Source organism: Dendropsophus ebraccatus, chromosome 7 (assembly GCF_027789765.1).
Source record: "Dendropsophus ebraccatus isolate aDenEbr1 chromosome 7, aDenEbr1.pat, whole genome shotgun sequence".
In the NCBI taxonomy this organism is placed as follows: domain Eukaryota; kingdom Metazoa; phylum Chordata; class Amphibia; order Anura; family Hylidae; genus Dendropsophus; species Dendropsophus ebraccatus.
The window spans coordinates 210,044-228,561 of NC_091460.1; the positions used below are offsets into that span (position 1 = coordinate 210,044).

Genomic DNA, 18,518 nt, shown 5'->3' on the forward strand with positions numbered 1-18,518 from the left:
CAGTAATTTCTCGAACATAAAAATATTTCCCATCGAACAAATTTCTGTCAATAACACTGACCGCTGGTCATCTTTATGTAAACGTGAATCCTTTTGGATTTATCGAATGCAATCCCTGATACCTAATGGTCTTAATGAATGCATAGAATTAACAGATTGAGCCCCATATGCATATATACAATATTCACCCACCTATACATATACACAATATTTTACCCACCTATTTACACCCACCATCCACTATTTATACATGCATTTATATATATTATATTATATTATATATATTTGGTATTTATTTTTTATTACCTATTATATTACTGTTACTGTTTTTAATATTTCCCATCAGCACGGTATCTATCTTGCTAATTATTCTCCCACCACTAGATGGCGCCTGGAACATATACATCATATTTATTATTACATTTTAACTATTTTAAAACATTTACACATAATTTACCTCTAAACAACTACTTACTTTTTATTTGCTAACACTCTAGATATGGGTATACACTTACCCTTTGTATATTTACATGTTTCTAGATATATGTACTTTTGTCTGCATGTTTGGTAAACCCAGTCTGGATTTTTACTCTATTTACGTTAGCTTGCTATTCTTAAACATGCTTTACGTAGTTTGCGTCTGTTACATCTTAGGGATTCCGGAATCACGTGATGCCGGAACGCACGTGCGTAATGACGTAATGACGCCCGGCCGCTCACGTGACCATGCCGGACCCGGACGCTGGACCTCCGAACTCCGGGGGAATGTAAGTTTATACAAATTTTGTTATAGATATGCACGGATTCTATATGTTTTTACACCAGTTCCAGATGTTTGTGTGTATATCGCTGTGGCATCATTTATATTTATGCTGTTTTAACCCGGAAGTGATGTTTTGTTTATGTCATGCCCCATACCATATAAACCCCTGTTCCTCAATATGTCTTTGTACAACTTGAGAAAGGCCACCTTATACTTGGCGGCCTAAACGCGTCGTGATCCTAATAAATACCCCTTCCATGAGATAACCGCTTCAATCTGTGGTTTACTGGACATCTGCGCCCTACTCAAGCCGGGATCCCCCATGGTCCTAAAGCCTGCTGCGGCTGATATACTTCTCTATCTTACAAGTTTGGAAGTCCCCACACCCTCCCTCTCGTAGATTATTCTTGGATAAACTACTATTTCTGTTTAAAATGGATTGGATGGAGGCATCCATCCTCAAAGAACGTAGGGTGGAAAAATTCTTTAAAGTTTGGGAAACTTTCATTCCTACGTTGCCTCTCCGAATTCAGGACATAATTAGACATACCTTCCAAAACACAACGTGGTATCTTACCAGACAACTAGCAGACGACCCGCCGATTTAATACAATTTTGTGGGACCACACTGGAAACCTAACCACTTTCAGGGGCATCTTCAGGAGCATACGGAGATCCACGGGCATTCCCCTTCCCTCCTCCCCCCCCTTATTTCTCTCCTCCCCTTCTTCCCTTGTCTTTCCTAATACCTTAATGTTATTGTATTAACAAGCTTCAGCAACTGCAAAAGACTTTTCCATGTTGAACTTAATTGATGCAATTGTTCATAATCATAGTATTCTGTTCGTGTATCACCTATATGCCTTCTTATGCTTCTTACACACCTGACTACATGTAAGTTCTGATTATGCTGAAGTCTTGAATAAAAACAATTTAAAGAGAGAAAATTCATTAAGGGGTTTTCGCTTATAGCCAAACCCCTCACTGATTTAACCAGGAAGGGAGCGGATCTGGTAAACTGGACCCCAGACGCTATCAGGGCATTCAACAAACTAAGACAGTGTTTCTCAGAGGCTCCAGTACTGGCACAACCGGACTTTGAGCGTCCTTTTATTGTGGAGGTGGACGCATCTGAGGTGGGGGTAGGAGCGGTCCTGTCTCAAGGGTCAGCTACTCTTACCAACCTCCGGCCCATTGCTTTCTTCTCTAGGAAGTTCTCGAAGGCAGAGTGTAACTACGATATTGGGACGGAGAGTTACTAGCCATAAAAATGGCGTTCGACGAATGGAGACACTTCCTAGAGGGGGCAAAACATAAGGTGGTTGTGGTTACCGATCACAAAAATCTAGTATACTTAGATAAAGCTAAACGTCTCACACCAAGGCAGGCCAGATGGGCCCTGTTTTTTTACTCGCTTCAACTTCGAGATCACCTATCGGCCTGGCTCCTAAAATGTCAAAGCTGATGCTTTGTCTCGCAGCTTTGACCTCGAGAGCACTCATAGGGACAAGCCCGATACTATTCTGAACCCTGGTGTAGTAGTGGCCGTCTTACAACCTGACCTGGTGACTTTGATTGCAGAGTCTCAGTCCCTTGCACCCCAGAATACTCCAGAAACTCTATTGTTTGTACCCCCCAACCTTCGTCTCCGGGTCTTGGAGGAGATTCATGGTTCGGTGTTGGCTGGTCATCCGGGGGTGGCAGGAACTAAGTATTTGCTCGCGCGTCACTACTGGTGGCCTTCCTGGGCCCGAGACGTAAAGTCTTTAGTTGACGCTTGTGAGACCTGTGCTCAGTCTAAGGTTCCCTGTAGGCCACCTGAGGGTCTCTTAAGTCCTCTGCCGGTGCCTACGAGACCTTGGACACACATTTCAATGGATTTTATCACTGACCTGCCGCTGTCTAAGGGAAAAACTGTAATTTGGGTTGTTGTGGATAGATTTTCTAAGATGTGCCATCTCATCCCTCTGTGTAAACTGCCTAATGCTCGCACCTTAGCTACATTGTTTGTTAATCACATTTTGCGCCTTCATGGTATCCCTGAAAATATTATGTCTGACCGGGGCGTTCAGTTTGTAGCGAAATTTTGGAGAGAGTTCTGTGGGCGGTTGGGAATCTCCTTCTCGTCAGCCTTCCACCCGCAGACGAATGGACAGACCGAGAGAATCAACCAGTCTCTAGAGCAATTTCTGAGATGTTTCGTGGCTGATGCCAAAGACAAATGGAGGGACTTTATCTCTTTGGCAGAGTTTGCCCTAAACAATCAGGAACAACGTTCAATTAAAATGTCGCCGTTCTTTTGCAATTACGGTTTTAACTCTAGGTACTCTTCTACTCACTCCGCAGATTCAGTTAACCCTTCGGCTGAAGCCTTGTTCACGAAACTGTGCACAGTTTGGACCCAAGCTCATCAGAGCTTGGTTAAAGCGCAAGAGTTATATCAAAAACATGCTAATACAAGACGCATACCTGGCCATCAATACGTACTGGGGGAAAAGGTCTGGCTCTCTACCAGGAATTTAAGGTTAAGAGTACAGTCTGCTAAACTAGCACCCAAATATATCGGTCCGTATACCATTGTGGAAGTTATTAATCCTGTGACTTTTAGATTAAAACTGCCTGCATCCCTTCGAATTCACAATGTGTTTCATAAGGCTCTCCTAAAAAAGTATGTTCCTCCGGTGTTTCCGTCATCTCCTCCTGCTCCACTCATCATCCAGGGTGAGTTGGAGTATGAGGTGGAGAAGATTCTGAATTCTCGTTGGGTACAAGGTTCATTGCAATATCTAGTCCACTGGAAGGGCTTTGGGCCAGAGGAACGAACGAGGGTTTCTGTCAAAGACATGCATGCTCCTCGCTTGGTTCGGCGATACCACATACTAAATCCTTCCAAGCCTGGTCCATTGGATAAGGGTCCTGAGGCCCCTCGTAAGAGGGGGGGTACTGTCAGGATTGTGCTGTAACCTGGTGTGAACTGAACCTGTTTTTGCTTCTGTGTTCCACACCCGCTTGCTTCTCAGCTATCTGGCAATGCGGGAGTTAATCTGATTTTCTAGGAGACTTGATCTTTCCAGCTGAGTAGGTCTTTAGACTGACAGGAATCTCTGCCTATCTGGAACCTGGAAATCTGAGCGCCGGTCCAATGGGGATTTGGACTGGACTCTGGTTCAGTATAAAAAGGAAGCTAAGACAGAGTTCCAGTGCTGGTTATTAGCTTAATACCCTGATCCCAGCTTCCCTTGTCTACTCCTGCGATCCCCACTCCTAATCCCTCTGTTTTGCTCAACTTGATACCTGACCTCCTGCCTGACTTTTTGACTACCCGTTTGCTTGCTGATTTTGTACTGCATTGCCTGTTTGGATTTTTTGACCTGGCTTGTTTGACTATCCTTTTGTGTTGTTTGTCCGTCTTGTTCCGTGTGCATGTATTTAGCGCAGGGAACGTCAACGTGGTTGTCCACGGCCGCCTAGGGCCGACTGAGGCAAGCAGGTAGGGAGAGTGGGTGGGTTCAGACCTAGGGCCCACTGTCTTGTCGTGCCTGTACCTCCCTGTCCTGACACCCCCTCCTTACACTGGAAGCTCCATTAGGGGGTGTTACACTATCATTAGCTTATATGTGATGTAGTAGGACTGTATTTCCACATACCGCCTGATTATCATTGGCTTACATGTGATTTTGGGGATTGTATTCCCACATACCTCCTGACTATCATTGGCTTACATGTGATGTAGTAGGACTGTATTCCCACATACCGCCTGACTATCATTGGCTTACATGTGATGTAGTAGGACTGTATTCCCACATACCGCCTGACTATCATTGGCTTACATGTGATGTAGTAGGACTGTATTCCCACATACCACCTGACTATCATTGGCTTACATGTGATGTAGTAGGACTGTATTCCCATATACTGCCTGACTATCATTGGCTTACATGTGATGTGCTCGGACTGTATTCCCATATACCGCCTGACTATCATTGGCTTACATGTGATGTAGTAGGACTGTATTCCCATATACCGCCTGACTATCATTGGCTTACATGTGATGTAGTAGGACTGTATTCCCATATACCGCCTGACTATCATTGGCTTACATGTGATGTAGTAGGACTGTATTCCCATATACCACCTGACTATCATTGGCTTACATGTGATGTGGTAGGACTGTATTCCCATATACCGCCTGACTATCATTGGCTTACATGTGATGTGGTAGGACTGTATTCCCATATACCGCCTGACTATCATTGGCTTACATGTGATGTAGTAGGACTGTATTCCCATATACCGCCTGACTATCATTGGCTTACATGTGATGTAGTAGGACTGTATTCCCATATACCACCTGACTATCATTGGCTTACATGTGATGTGGTAGGACTGTATTCCCATATACCGCCTGACTATCATTGGCTTACATGTGATGTAGTAGGACTGTATTCCCATATACCGCCTGACTATCATTGGCTTACATGTGATGTAGTAGGACTGTATTCCCATATACCTCCTGACTATCATTGGCTTACATGTGATGTGCTCGGACTGTATTCCCATATACCGCCTGACTATCATTGGCTTACATGTGATGTAGTAGGACTGTATTCCCATATACCTCCTGACTATCATTGGCTTACATGTGATGTAGTAGGACTGTATTCCCATATACCACCTGACTATCATTGGCTTACATGTGATGTAGTAGGACTGTATTCCCATATACCACCTGACTATCATTGGCTTACATGTGATGTGCTGGGACTGTATTCCCATATACCTCCTGACTATCATTGGCTTACATGTGATGTAGTAGGACTGTATTCCCATATACCATATGACTATCATTGGCTTACATGTGATGTGGTAGGACTGTATTCCCATATACCACCTGACTATCATTGGCTTACATGTGATGTAGTAGGACTGTATTCCCATATACCGCCTGACTATCATTGGCTTACATGTGATGTAGTAGGACTGTATTCCCATATACCGCCTGACTATCATTGGCTTACATGTGATGTAGTAGGACTGTATTCCCATATACCGCCTGACTATCATTGGCTTACATGTGATGTAGTAGGACTGTATTCCCATATACTGCCTGACTATCATTGGCTTACATGTGATGTGCTGGGACTGTATTCCCATATACCTCCTGACTATCATTGGCTTACATGTGATGTAGTAGGACTGTATTCCCATATACCATATGACTATCATTGGCTTACATGTGATGTGGTAGGACTGTATTCCCATATACCTCCTGACTATCATTGGCTTACATGTGATGTGGTAGGACTGTATTCCCACATACCGCCTGACTATCATTGGCTTACATGTGATGTGGTAGGACTGTATTCCCATATACCGCCTGACTATCATTGGCTTACATGTGATGTGGTAGGACTATATTCCCATATACCTCCTGACTATCATTGGCTTACATGTGATGTAGTAGGACTGTATTCCCATATACCGCCTGACTATCATTGGCTTACATGTGATGTGGTAGGACTATATTCCCATATACCTCCTGACTATCATTGGCTTACATGTGATGTGGTAGGACTGTATTCCCATATACTGCCTGACTATCATTGGCTTACATGTGATGTAGTAGGACTGTATTCCCATATACCTCCTGACTATCATTGGCTTACATGTGATGTAGTAGGACTGTATTCCCATATACCACCTGACTATCATTGGCTTACATGTGATGTGGTAGGACTGTATTCCCATATACCTCCTGACTATCATTGGCTTACATGTGATGTAGTAGGACTGTATTCCCATATACCGCCTGACTATCATTGGCTTACATGTGATGTGGTAGGACTGTATTCCCATATACCTCCTGACTATCATTGGCTTACATGTGATGTAGTAGGACTGTATTCCCATATACTGCCTGACTATCATTGGCTTACATGTGATGTAGTAGGACTGTATTCCCATATACCGCCTGACTATCATTGGCTTACATGTGATGTAGTAGGACTGTATTCCCACATACCGCCTGACTATCATTGGCTTACATGTGATGTGGTAGGACTGTATTCCCACATACCACCTGACTATCATTGGCTTACATGTGATGTAGTAGGACTGTATTTCCATATACCTCCTGACTATCATTGGCTTACATGTGATGTAGTAGGACTGTATTCCCATATACTGCCTGACTATTATTGGCTTACATGTGATGTAGTAGGACTGTATTCCCGTATACTGCCTGACTATCATTGGCTTACATGTGATGTAGTAGGACTGTATTCCCATATACTGCCTGACTATCATTGGCTTACATGTGATGTAGTAGGACTGTATTCCCACATACCACCTGACTATCATTGGCTTACATGTGATGTAGTAGGACTGTCCCACATACCGCCTGACTATCATTGGCTTACATGTGATGTAGTAGGACTGTCCCACATACCGCCTGACTATCATTGGCTTACATGTGATGTAGTAGGACTGTATTCCCATATACCACCTGACTATCATTGGCTTACATGTGATGTAGTAGGACTGTATTCCCATATACCACCTGACTATCATTGGCTTACATGTGATGTAGTAGGACTGTATTCCCACATACCACCTGACTATCATTGGCTTACATGTGATGTAGTAGGACTGTCCCACATACCGCCTGACTATCATTGGCTTACATGTGATGTAGTAGGACTGTATTCCCACATACCGCCTGACTATCATTGGCTTACATGTGATGTAGTAGGACTGTCCCACATACTGCCTGACTATCATTGGCTTACATGTGATGTAGTAGGACTGTATTCCCATATACCGCCTGACTATCATTGGCTTACATGTGATGTAGTAGGACTGTCCCACATACTGCCTGACTATCATTGGCTTACATGTGATGTAGTAGGACTGTATTCCCATATACCGCCTGACTATCATTGGCTTACATGTGATGTAGTAGGACTGTATTCCCATATACCGCCTGACTATCATTGGCTTACATGTGATGGAGTAGGACTGTATTCCCATATACCGCCTGACTATCATTGGCTTACATGTGATGTGGTAGGACTGTATTCCCACATACCGCCTGACTATCATTGGCTTACATGTGATGTAGTAGGACTGTATTCCCATATACCGCCTGACTATCATTGGCTTACATGTGATGTGCTCGGACTGTATTCCCATATACCGCCTGACTATCATTGGCTTACATGTGATGTGCTCGGACTGTATTCCCATATACCGCCTGACTATCATTGGCTTACATGTGATGTAGTAGGACTGTATTCCCATATACCGCCTGACTATCATTGGCTTACATGTGATGTGGTAGGACTGTATTCCCATATACCGCCTGACTATCATTGGCTTACATGTGATGTGCTCGGACTGTATTCCCACATACCGCCTGACTATCATTGGCTTACATGTGATGTGGTAGGACTGTATTCCCACATACCACCTGACTATCATTGGCTTACATGTGATGTAGGGGCAGGGCCGGCGTCAGCACCCGGCCGACTAGGTCAAGTGCTGGGGCCCACAGCGCCCCTAGGGGCCCAGTCCCATCTGATGCTACACTTTTTTTTCTGTCAGAAAGGCATAGCACAGCTAGGGGGCGCCGATACATACTTGGAGTCCCGGGCACTTGTTTCTCTGCACAAGACTTCCCTGCAGCTATGGGGGATGAAGGACCTTTCATGATGTCACTGGTCATGTGATCGGACTGTGGATGGAGGGCAGGTAGGCTCTGGAAACTAATAGTGTCCTGTATGGGCTTCTAATTGTTTTCTGTGTACAGCTCCTGCAGTGATGTATATAACACATGGACATCTAGGGCTCAGCATGTCCATGTGTTATATACATCACTGCAGGAGCTGTATATAGAAGAACTAGAAGCACCAGCATGTCCATGTGTTATATACATCACTGCAGGAGCTGTATATAGAAGAACTAGAAGCACCAGCATGTCCATGTGTTATATACATCACTGCAGGAGCTGTATATAGGAGAACTAGAGGCTCTATATACAGCTCTGTATACAGCTCCTGCAGTGATATATATATGACACATAGACATGCTGGTGCTTCTAGTTTTCCTATATACAGCTCCTGCAGTGATTGATAGATATTTCTATAAATCACTGCAGGAGCTGTATATAGGAGAACTATAGGTTTCAGCATGTCTATGTGTTATATATATATATATATATATATATATATATATATCACAGACAGGAGCTGTATACAGGAGAACTACAGTATAGGTCTCAGCATGTCCATGTATTGTATATATCACTGCAGGAGCTGTATACAGGAGAACTAAAGCCTCTAGTTCTCCTGTATACAGCTCCTGCTATGTGTATGTAACATGGACATGCTGGGTCTTCTAGTTCTCCTGTATACAGCTCCTGTCTATGATATATACAATATGGACATGCTGGTGTTTCTAGTTGTCTCCTGTATATAGCTTCTGCAATGTGACACCCGCAGAGATCGGGAGATACAGGAGGAGAAAGATATGCAGCAGCCGCAAATCTTTCCTCGCCTCTATCTCCATGATTTGTTCCTCAAAGGGGCCCACCGAGGCTCTGTTGCCCAAGGGCCCACAAAAACCTGGAGCCGGCCCTGTGTAGGGGGATTGTCTTCCCACATACCACCTGGCTATCATTGGCTTACATGTGATGTGGTAGTGTGGTGGTCGCACCTTTTTTTAGTGCCCAACCGCCGGGATAATGTTATTTCAGTGGTTGGAATATAGCTCAGCCAGTGATATAGTTGTGACGCCAGTGCTAACTCAGCACATAGTTGTGATTGTGTACAGTGTACCTGCTTTGTTTTGTGGCTGGCTATATTGATCCCCAATGGTCGGTGTCCTGCTGGGTTGTGATAGGTCCCTTAGGCTCTTATCACGCTGGTCCAGAGTGGAGAGATGACCCACCCGGACTGTCGTTACTGCCACCCATAGAAAAGGGAGAGTGACCCAAGGACTGTGTAGCTGGTGTGTAGAATAAATGAAGTAATCTTTAATGAAAGTCTCTTACAATACAGGATAGCTGTTTAGTAGGTGACTTCTGTAATACAGACTTGAGCTCACTGACTCTGAGCTGACAGAGGCTTAAAGGACAACTCCGGCGGGACCCCCCCCCAAAAAAACACAGACACACACAGACACCATACTCACCATCCCTCCGGTGACGATCGCCACTCCATTCGCCCGCCGTCTGCCTCACCGTCACCTGCCTCACCGTCACCTGCCTCCGCCGTCCAGTGATGTCTCTTGCTTCCGGGTCCATGGGAGAGAAAAGGCTGCCAGTGCGCTTGCGCGCCGGCAGCCTTTTCATTGGCTGGAGCGCATCACATGGCTTCCAGCAAGCTCAGCCAATCAGGGCTGAGCAAGCTGGAAGCCATGTGATGCGCTCCAGCCAATGAAAAGGCTGCTGGTGCGCATGTGCACCAGCAGCCTTTTCTCTCCCATTCACTCTCAATGAAGACGCCGAGGAGGAAGAAGACCCGGACCGCCCCTGGCTCTGACATCACCCGACACCAGAGAAGAGGACCGTGACGACCGTAATAGGTAATGTATATATTCTTTAACTTCCGGGGTGGGGGGTCGGGGGTCGGAAAGTGGGGGAAGGGGGCCAGACCGGGTATTTAACCACATTACAAAGTTATATAACTTTGTAATGTGTGTTAAATAAGCCAAAAAAATTTTTCGCCGGAGTTGTCCTTTAAGTGCTGGGGTACAATAACAGTGCTGGTTTAGTTAAGTGGTGATAAGAGCTTGGAGGAGTTGAGAGAAGTTTGTCGGGAGAGCCCCAACCCAGTGTAGTAATGTGCTCTGCTGGAACTTGTGAGAAGAAATACTTGAAGAAGAATACTTGTGAATACTTGTGCCCGTGTTTTGACCTTACTGTCGCTAAAAACCACCGTCGGGTTGCCCATCCTACCAGGGTGACACATGCCCCGGTCTTGGTTACCTGAGAGCCACTAAGTGTCTGAAATTATCCGGTGTCTCCTGCTCTGCAAGATAGAGTACGTAGACCTTGGTTATGGTTGCTTTGCTCTATTCGGATCAGTTCCTCTGTCTAGAATACCGCCCTGCTCTGTTAAAAGAGGTTCTCAGCGTGGGTTGGGGTGATCTCCGACTTGTCCTTCTTTAGTGACTTAGCACTGCATAGTGTCTGTTGGTATAGCTTGGAAAAAGAAAGTCTCTGCATTCTCCTTACAGGTGTGTCTGTTCACTACCACACTCTAGACTAGACTACTACCTAGGGGTTGTGTGTTGTGAAGAAAAGCATCTCTCATTGGCTGGTACAGACCATGTGGTACAAAAAACAGTAACCCACGGCCGCTATTAAATGAATAGTAACCGCAGAAAGCTGACATGTCAATTTTGTTGTGGCGCCGCTAGCGATCCCGGACGGAGTGTATACTATGTGTATACACTCCAGCCAGGATTCCTTCAGCTGCAGCACAATGTAAGCTTAGTACTAATTACAGCCGTTATTGAAAATCGGCAACAACGGCCGTGATTACTACTGAACTTACGTTGTGTGAACATAACCTAACTCTGTGGTCTCCTCATACATAGTAACCCTGTGGTCTCCTCCTCCTCCTCATACATAGTAACTCTGTGGTCTCCTTCTCCTCCTCATACATAGTAACCCTGTGGCCTCCTCCTCCTCATACATAGTAACCCTGTGGTCTCCTCCTCCTCCTCATACATAGTAACCCTGTGGTCTCCTCCTCCTCCTCATACATAGTAACCCTGTGGTCTCCTCCTCCTCCTCATACATAGTAACCCTGTGGTCTCCTCCTCCTCATACATAGTAACCCTGTGGTCTCCTCCTCATACATAGTAACTCTGTGGTCTCCTCATACATAGTAACCCTGTGGTCTCCTCCTCCTCCTCATACATAGTAACCCTGTGGTCTCCTCCTCCTCCTCATACATAGTAACTCTGTGGTCTCCTTCTCCTCCTCATACATAGTAACCCTGTGGTCTCCTCCTCCTCATACATAGTAACCCTGTGGCCTCCTCCTCCTCATACATAGTAACCCTGTGGTCTCCTCCTCCTCCTCATACATAGTAACCCTGTGGTCTCCTCCTCCTCCTCATACATAGTAACTCTGTGGTCTCCTTCTCCTCCTCATACATAGTAACCCTGTGGCCTCCTCCTCCTCATACATAGTAACCCTGTGGTCTCCTCCTCCTCCTCATACATAGTAACCCTGTGGTCTCCTCCTCCTCCTCATACATAGTAACCCTGTGGTCTCCTCCTCCTCCTCATACATAGTAACTCTGTGGTCTCCTTCTCCTCCTCATACATAGTAACCCTGTGGTCTCCTCCTCATACATAGTAACCCTGTGGTCTCCTCCTCATACATAGTAACCCTGTGGTCTCCTCCTCCTCCTCATACATAGTAACCCTGTGGTCTCCTCCTCCTCATACATAGTAACCCTGTGGTCTCCTCCTCCTCCTCATACATAGTAACCCTGTGGCCTCCTCCTCCTCATACATAGTAACCCTGTGGTCTCCTCCTCCTCCTCATACATAGTAACCCTGTGGTCTCCTCCTCCTCCTCATACATAGTAACCCTGTGGTCTCCTCCTCCTCCTTATACATAGTAACCCTGTGGTCTCCTCCTCCTCATACATAGTAACCCTGTGGTCTCCTCCTCATACATAGTAACTCTGTGGTCTCCTCATACATAGTAACCCTGTGGTCTCCTCCTCCTCCTCATACATAGTAACCCTGTGGTCTCCTCCTCCTCCTCATACATAGTAACTCTGTGGTCTCCTTCTCCTCCTCATACATAGTAACCCTGTGGTCTCCTCCTCCTCATACATAGTAACCCTGTGGCCTCCTCCTCCTCCTCATACATAGTAACCCTGTGGTCTCCTCCTCCTCCTCATACATAGTAACCCTGTGGTCTCCTCCTCATACATAGTAACTCTGTGGTCTCCTCATACATAGTAACCCTGTGGTCTCCTCCTCCTCCTCATACATAGTAACCCTGTGGTCTCCTCCTCCTCCTCCTCATACATAGTAACCCTGTGGTCTCCTCCTCCTCCTCATACATAGTAACCCTGTGGCCTCCTCCTCATACATAGTAACCCTGTGGTCTCCTCCTCCTCCTCATACATAGTAACCCTGTGGTCTCCTCCTCATACATAGTAACTCTGTGGTCTCCTCATACATAGTAACCCTGTGGTCTCCTCCTCCTCCTCATACATAGTAACCCTGTGGTCTCCTCCTCCTCCTCCTCATACATAGTAACTCTGTGGTCTCCTTCTCCTCCTCATACATAGTAACCCTGTGGTCTCCTCCTCCTCCTCATACATAGTAACCCTGTGGTCTCCTCCTCCTCCTCATACATAGTAACCCTGTGGTCTCCTCCTCCTCATACATAGTAACCCTGTGGTCTCCTCCTCCTCATACATAGTAACCCTGTGGTCTCCTCCTCCTCCTCATACATAGTAACCCTGTGGCCTCCTCCTCCTCATACATAGTAACCCTGTGGCCTCCTCCTCCTCATACATAGTAACCCTGTGGTCTCCTCCTCCTCCTCATACATAGTAACCCTGTGGTCTCCTCCTCCTCCTCATACATAGTAACCCTGTGGTCTCCTCCTCCTCCTCATACATAGTAACTCTGTGGTCTCCTTCTCCTCCTCATACATAGTAACCCTGTGGTCTCCTCCTCCTCATACATAGTAACCCTGTGGCCTCCTCCTCCTCATACATAGTAACCCTGTGGCCTCCTCCTCCTCATACATAGTAACCCTGTGGTCTCCTCCTTCTCCTCCTCATACATAGTAACCCTGTGGTCTCCTCCTCCTCATACATAGTAACCCTGTGGCCTCCTCCTCCTCATACATAGTAACCCTGTGGTCTCCTCCTCCTCCTCATACATAGTAACCCTGTGGTCTCCTCCTCATACATAGTAACTCTGTGGTCTCCTCCTCATACATAGTAACCCTGTGGCCTCCTCCTCCTCATACATAGTAACCCTGTGGTCTCCTCCTCATACATAGTAACCCTGTGGTCTCCTCCTCCTCCTCCTCATACATAGTAACCCTGTGGTCTCCTCCTCCTCATACATAGTAACTCTGTGGTCTCCTCCTCCTCCTCATACATAGTAACTCTGTGGTCTCCTCCTCCTCATACATAGTAACCATGTGGTCTCCTCCTCCTCATACATAGTAACCCTGTAGTCTCCTCCTCCTACATAGTAACCCTGTGGTCTCCTCCTCCTCCTCATACATAGTAACCCTGTGGTCTCCTCCTCCTCCTCCTCATACATAGTAACCCTGTGGTCTCCTCCTCCTCCTCCTCCTCCTGATACATAGTAACCCTGTGGTCTCCTCCTCCTCCTCATACATAGTAACCCTGTGGTCTCCTCCTCCTCCTCATACATAGTAACCCTGTGGTCTCCTCCTCCTCCTCATACATAGTAACCCTGTGGTCTCCTCCTCCTCCTCATACATAGTAACCCTGTGGTCTCCTCCTTCTCCTCATACATAGTAACCCTGTGGTCTCCTCCTCCTCATACATAGTAACCCTGTGGTCTCCTCCTCCTCCTCATACATAGTAACCCTGTGGTCTCCTCCTCCTCATACATAGTACCCCTGTGGTCTCCTCCTCATACATAGTAACCCTGTGGTCTCCTCCTCCTCCTCATACATAGTAACCCTGTGGTCTCCTCCTCATACGTAGTAACCCTGTGGTCTCCTCCTCCTCCTCATACATAGTAACCCTGTGGTCTCCTCCTCTTCCTCATACATAGTAACCCTGTGGTCTCCTCCTCTTCCTCATATATAGTAACCCTGTGGTCTCCTCCTCCTCATACATAGTAACCCTGTGGTCTCCTCCTCATACATAGTAACCCTGTGGTCTCCTCCTCCTCATACATAGTAACCCTGTGGTCTCCTCCTCCTCATACATAGTAACCCTGTGGTCTCCTCCTCATACATAGTAACCCTGTGGTCTCCTCCTCCTCCTCATACATAGTAACACTGTGGTCTCCTCCTCATACCTAGTAACCCTGTGGTCTCCTCCTCTTCCTCATACATAGTAACCCTGTAGTGTTTTTCTCCAGAATCTCTTCTCTGCTGCACTCCGCCCCCACATGTACTGGTCACATGATTGTGACATCATCACAGGTCCTCCACCTCCAGCATCTACTAGATACAGAGCAGCTCCTGGTTGGGCAGTCACTGCTGTTGTGTTGTGTGTGGAGATCTCTGCTCCTCAGTGTGTGACCCCAGCAGTAAGGTAAGCTTACAGGAGGAGGGGTGTTACATTGTGTTACTATCAGTGTGACCCCCCAGCAGTAAGGTAAGCTTACAGGAGGAGGGATGTTACATTGTGTTACTATCAGTGTGTGACCCCCCAGCAGTAAGGTAAGCTTACAGGAGAAGGGATGTTACATTGTGTTACTATCAGTGTGTGACCCCCCAGCAGTAAGGTAAGCTTACAGGAGGAGGGATGTTACATTGTGTTACTATCAGTGTGACCCCAGCAGTAAGGTAAGCTTACAGGAGGAGGGATGTTACATTGTGTTACTATCAGTGTGTGACCCCAGCAGTAAGGTAAGCTTACAGGGGGAGGGGTGTTACATTGTGTTAGTATCAGTGTGACCCCCCCCCCCCCAGCAGTAAGGTAAGCTTACAGGAGGAGGGATGTTACATTGTGTTACTATCAGTGTGACCCCCCAGCAGTAAGGTAAGCTTACAGGAGGAGGGGTGTTACATTGTGTTACTATCAGTGTGTGACCCCAGCAGTAAGGTAAGCTTACAGGAGAAGGGATGTTACATTGTGTTACTATCAGTGTGACCCCAGCAGTAAGGTAAGCTTACAGGAGGAGGGGTGTTACATTGTGTTACTATCAATGTGACCCCAGCAGTAAGGTAAGCTTACAGGAGAAGGGATGTTACATTGTGTTACTATCAGTGTGTGACCCCAGCAGTAAGGTAAGCTTACAGGAGGAGGGATGTTACATTGTGTTACTATCAGTGTGACCCCAGCAGTAAGGTAAGCTTACAGGAGGAGGGATGTTACATTGTGTTACTATCAGTGTGACCCCAGCAGTAAGGTAAGCTTACAGGAGGAGGGGTGTTACATTGTGTTACTATCAGTGTGTGACCCCAGCAGTAAGGTAAGCTTACAGGAGAAGGGATGTTACATTGTGTTACTATCAGTGTGTGACCCCAGCAGTAAGGTAAGCTTACAGGAGGAGGGGTGTTACATTGTGTTACTATCAGTGTGACCCCAGCAGTAAGGTAAGCTTACAGGAGGAGGGATGTTACATTGTGTTACTATCAGTGTGACCCCAGCAGTAAGGTAAGCTTACAGGAGGAGGGGTGTTACATTGTGTTACTATCAGTGTGTGACCCCAGCAGTAAGGTAAGCTTACAGGAGGAGGGATGTTACATTGTGTTACTATCAGTGTGACCCCAGCAGTAAGGTAAGCTTACAGGAGGAGGGATGTTACATTGTGTTACTATCAGTGTGACCCCCCCCCCCCCCCCCCCCAGCAGTAAGGTAAGCTTACAGGAGGAGGGATGTTACATTGTGTTACTATCAGTGTGTGACCCCAGCAGTAAGGTAAGCTTACAGGAGGAGGGATGTTACATTGTGTTACTATCAGTGTGTGACCCCCCAGCAGTAAGGTAAGCTTACAGGAGGAGGGATGTTACATTGTGTTACTATCAGTGTGACCCCAGCAGTAAGGAAGCTTACAGGAGGAGGGATGTTACATTGTGTTACTATCAGTGTGATCCCCCCAGCAGTAAGGTAAGCTTACAGGAGGAGGGATGTTACATTGTGTTACTATCAGTGTGACCCCAGCAGTAAGGTAAGCTTACAGGAGGAGGGGTGTTACATTGTGTTACTATCAGTGTGACCCCAGCAGTAAGGTAAGCTTACAGGAGGAGGGATGTTACATTGTGTTACTATCAGTGTGTGACCCCCCAGCAGTAAGGTAAGCTTACAGGAGGAGGGATGTTACATTGTGTTACTATCAGTGTGACCCCAGCAGTAAGGAAGCTTACAGGAGGAGGGATGTTACATTGTGTTACTATCAGTGTGACCCCCCCAGCAGTAAGGTAAGCTTACAGGAGGAGGGATGTTACATTGTGTTACTATCAGTGTGACCCCAGCAGTAAGGTAAGCTTACAGGAGGAGGGGTGTTACATTGTGTTACTATCAGTGTGACCCCAGCAGTAAGGTAAGCTTACAGGAGGAGGGATGTTACATTGTGTTACTATCAGTGTGTGACCCCAGCAGTAAGGTAAGCTTACAGGAGGAGGGATGTTACATTGTGTTACTATCAGTGTGACCCCAGCAGTAAGGTAAGCTTACAGGAGGAGGGATGTTACATTGTGTTACTATCAGTGTGACCCCCCCCCCCCCCCAGCAGTAAGGTAAGCTTACAGGAGGAGGGATGTTACATTGTGTTACTATCAGTGTGTGACCCCAGCAGTAAGGTAAGCTTACAGGAGGAGGGATGTTACATTGTGTTACTTTCAGTGTGTGACCCCCCAGCAGTAAGGTAAGCTTACAGGAGGAGCAGGGGCGGTCTTGGTATTTCTGGGGCCCCAAGTAAAGTTATGTCTGCTCCCCCCCTCGACACGCACTCCACAACAATAGACCGCTGTGTGCTGCCCCCAGTAGTATATACCCCTTGTGTGCTTCCCCTCAGTAGTATATACCCCTTGTGTGCTTCCCCTCAGTAGTATATACACCTTGTGTGCTTCCCCTCAGTAGTATATACCCCTTGTGTGCTTCCCCCAGTAGTGTATAGACGCCTGTGTTCCCCTAGTTATATATAGCCCCCCGTGTGCTCCCTCAAAAGTATATAGACCCCCTGTGTGCTGCCCCCAGTCGTATATACCCCGTGTGCTGCCCCCAGTTGCATATACCCCCTGTGTTCTCCCCCACTAGTATATAGATCCCCTGTGTGCGCCCTCAGTGGTATATAGCCCCCCTGTGTGCTCCCCCACTTGGATATAGACCCCTGTGTGCTCCTCCAGTAGTATATAAACCCCCCGTGTGGTTCCGCCAGTAGTATATAGACCCCCTGTGTGCTCCGCCATTAGTATATAGATCCCTGTGTGCTCCCCCAGTAGTATATAGACCACTGTGTGCTCCACCAGCAGTATATAGACCCCTTGTGTGCTGCCCCCAGTTATATATAGACCCCCTGTGTGCTCTCCCAGTTATATATAGACCCCCTGTGTGCTCCCCATTATACATAGACCCCCTGTGTGCTGCCCCCAGTAGTATATAGACCCCCTGTGTGCCCCACCAGTAGTATATAGACCCTCTCTGTGTTCCCCCAGTAGTATATAGACCCCCTGTGTGCCCCGCCAGTAGTATATAGACCTCTGTGTGCTCCTCCAGTAGTATATAGACCCCATTCTGCTGCCCCAAGTAGTATATAGACCCCCTGTGTGCTGACCCAAGTAGTATATAGACCCCTCTGTGAAGCCCCAGTAGTCTATAGCCCCCCTGTGTGCTCCCCCAGTTATATATAGACCCCCGCTGTGCGCTCCCCCAGTTACACAGGCTTCTGTGTGCTCCCCCTCCCATATAGTATATAACACAATAAAACAAACACTTATACTCACCTGGGTTCGGGCGTCTCCTCTTCTTTTCACTATTGTGGCCGCAAGGGTTTCCCCTGCGGTCACAAAAGGCCGCGCTCCCCTTGTCTTGGCGCCGATGCTCCAGTTATGTCACTG

The 18,518-nt window shown here is 46.7% G+C and overlaps 1 pseudogene; it reads left to right on the forward strand.

Moving 5' to 3' along the window:
- Nucleotides 1–14,955: 14,955 nt before the first annotated feature.
- LOC138797197 (zinc finger protein 665-like) overlaps nucleotides 14,956–18,518 on the forward strand; it is a 39,361-nt pseudogene continuing 35,798 nt past the window's right edge.